We start from the raw sequence: 3384 nt of genomic DNA on the forward strand, positions 1-3384 counted from the left end.
GCTGAGGACCGTAGGGCTGAGGCTCCGGGGGCCTGGATGGCCCTGCAGGGGTCAGATGTCATCTCCCTCCCCCATGCCTGCCCCCGAACACATGCAGTGGTGCCCAGCCCAAGTGTAACGTGCCCTCCTGACTAGGAGCAGAGCCTGGTGGTGGAGGGCAGATGAGGGTGAAGAGTACAGCACCCAGCAAGCACCCCCCCCACTTGCTGTCCAGCTGTCCACTTGCTGCCCACCCCCACTTGCTGGCCCAGGCCACGTAGAACTGCATCGAACACCCCCCAGCTACCCCGGAGCCTACCCCTGCCTCGGAAGGTGGCCTTGGGTCTCTGGGTGCTGGGGCTGCCCCTGGGTCCTAGCAAGCTCTCCCTGGGCAGTTCCATTGGCCTCCCAGGCTGGACTCATGCCAGGGGTGAGGGGCAGCTGGCCCAGGGAGGGGGATGGGAAGGGGAGGAAGTGGAGACCAGAGAGGGGTAGTCCTGCTCCAGGCTGAAGAGGGTCCCCAGGTGCCCAGTGGGAATAAGGGGGCCTCCAGAGAGCCCCTGCCCGTGCGGCCAATGGCTGGCTGTGCTGCCTTTACGCCTGCCAGCTCCAGGCCCTGCTCAGACTGCGGAGGGATCTCCGCTGCCCAGGGAAAGCCCTGAACTGGTGAATATGGAGCTGCTGCCAAGAAGTAGAAGAGGGCAGTGTGGGGGCGGGGCAAGTGACAAGAAGGGCCCCTGCCTTCCTTCTGAGGTGCCCCCAGGCCCAGGATTCATGGCCTCTCCCTTGACTATAGCTCTGTCCTGGCTCCTGGCTGTGTTCACACATATCCCCCTAGGCCAGCTCTGGACCCTGTAGCTCCCATGGGACCCCACCCCATGCTGGTCCCTGCTGCCCTGACCACATAAATCTTGTCTGCAAAGTTCCCGCCTCTCTCTGGGATTCTCCTACTTCTCTTCTTCCTACTCTCCCCTTGGGGGGCATTGGCAGCCCCAGACATCCTTGGCTACCTCGACTCCTCCATGGCCCCTCAGTGGCCTGTGCATGGCTCTCCAAACCCACTGCAGGCCTGCTTCTCAGCCAACATCTTCAGCATCTTAGGCTGAAAAGGCCCAGGGCACAGCACTCCTCCCTTCTGGCCCACCAGGACTGCCCACCCAGTTGCCCCTCATCCTCTCAGCTCACTGTCCAGCAGTGAAGACAGACACCCTAGTGTCACCCCTGACTCCTCTGTGCCCCCATCCTTGAACAAGCCACATCACTCCAGACTTGGCCCTGTCCAGCTTTCCCAGACCACTGTGCTGCCCGCTTCAGGCTCACCTGCCCCACAACAGCCGTGGGGGTGCACCACTGCTCAGAATCCCCTGGTGGTCCCCATCTCCCAACAGGACCTGCCCTCCTCACTACCACAGGACCTGAGCAAGCTGACCACTGCCCAGGGCAAAAGGACTGAGCTACCATCATGGCCTCCTCCCAGAGCGTATATTTTTAAGAAGCATTGGAAAAGGAAATGGCAACCCACTCCAGTGTTCTTGCCTGGAGAATCCCAGGGACGGGGGAGCCTGGTGGGCTGCTGTCTATGGGGTCGCACAGAGTCGGACACGACTGAAGTGACTTAGCAGCAGTAGCAGCAGCTGATAAATGCCAATGGTGCTTTTTTTTTTTTTTGCCACTGAGGAAAAGCCACTCCTCAAATTCATACAGAATTGCAAGGGATCCTGAGTAGCCAAAATGATCTTTAAAAAGAAGACCAGAGTTGGAGATCTCAAACTCCCAAACTTAAAACTTATTACAAAGCTACAGTGATCTTAACAATGTGGTACTGCTATAAAGACAGACATATAGACCAATGAAATAGGACAGAGAGCCCAGAAATAAACCCTCACATGTTTAGTCAAATGGTTTTTGACATGGACGTCAAGGTCATCAAATGGGGAAAAGACAGCTTTTCAACAAATGGTGCTGGGAAAACTGAATATTCACATGAAAAAGAATGAATTTCAGAACTTCCCTAGTGGTCCAGTGGTTAAGACTCTGTGCTTCCAGTGCAGGGATTATGGGTCTGATCCCTGGTCAGAGAAGTAAGACCCCACATGCTGAGCAGCAAGGCCAAAAAAGGGAAAGAATAAGAATGAATTTGAACCCCTACCTCATACCATATACAAAAATTAACTCAAAGTGGATGAGACCTAAACTTAAGGGTCAAAACTATAAAATTCTTAGAAGAAAACATAGGAATAGATCTTCATTAACTTATATTTGGCAATGGTTTCTTAAATATAACATCAAAAACACAAGCAAAAAAGGAAAAAAATAAATTGGACTTCAGCAAAACTAAAAACTTTTGTGCATAAAGGACACTACCAATAGAGTGAAAAAAAACAATTGACAGAATGGGAAAAAATATTTGCAAAATTACATATTTTGTATCCCTAATAAGGATCTCATGTCCAGAATATACAGAGAACGCATGCAGCTCAACAACAAGCACAACAAAAAACAAGTTTAAAAAAGGGTAAAGGACTTAAATAGATATTTCTCCAAAGAAGACATTCAAATGGCCAGTTAGCACATTCAAAAGATGCTCGTCCCTAGTCACAAAGGAAATGCAAATCAAACCACAGTGAGATATCACTTCACACCATCTAGAATGGCTAGAATCAAAAAGGCATATAGTAACAAGTCTTGGTGTGGACGTGGAGTGGTCACAACCCTTGTGCACTTCCGGTGGAAATGTAATATAGCTCAGCTGCTGTGGAAAGCCATTCGGTGGCTAAATATAGGGTTACTGTATGACCCTACAATCCCACTCCCAGGTAAATACCCAAGAGAACTGGGAACAGGTGTTCAAACAAAAATGTGTACATGAATGTTCACAGCAGTGCTATTCACCACAACCAGAAGCAGGAAACAGCCCAAATGGCCACCAGCGGATGACTGGATACACAGAGGGCGATGTGTCCACCCAGTGGGTCATGCAGCCATCAAAAGGAATGAAGCACCAACACCTGCTCCAACATGGATGAGCCTTGAGAACACAGCACTCGGTGAGAGAAGCCAGACACAGAAGGACACACGTTGTGTGAATACTGTATGATTCCACTTGTGTGAAGTATTAATACATAGAACAGGCAAATCCATGGAGACAGGAGACTTGTGGTTGTGGGGGACTGGGGGGAGGGCACAGGGAGGGACTGCTTAATGGGGGTCTTCACCTCCTGAGGTGAAGACCGTGTTCTCTAAATGGATGCAGGGGGTGGCTGCACAATGAGGAACCTGCTAAATGAACTGAACTGTGTATATCAGAAGAGTTTAGTGCATACTAATCCTGGAACGGTGCAGAGAACATTAGCATGGCCCCTGGGCAAGGGTGACATGCAAATTCGAGACACGTTCCTTATTTTT

At 50.9% G+C, this 3384-nt stretch overlaps 1 non-coding gene across 1 annotated transcript; it reads left to right on the forward strand.

Annotated features, from left to right (window-relative positions):
- Positions 1-3280: 3280 nt before the first annotated feature.
- Positions 3281-3384, forward strand: LOC128061926 (U6 spliceosomal RNA). Its single transcript, XR_008200777.1, has one exon. It is a non-coding gene; the product is annotated as a U6 spliceosomal RNA (small nuclear RNA).

The sequence above is a fragment of the Budorcas taxicolor genome, chromosome 16 (assembly GCF_023091745.1).
Source record: "Budorcas taxicolor isolate Tak-1 chromosome 16, Takin1.1, whole genome shotgun sequence".
NCBI lineage: Eukaryota > Metazoa > Chordata > Mammalia > Artiodactyla > Bovidae > Budorcas > Budorcas taxicolor.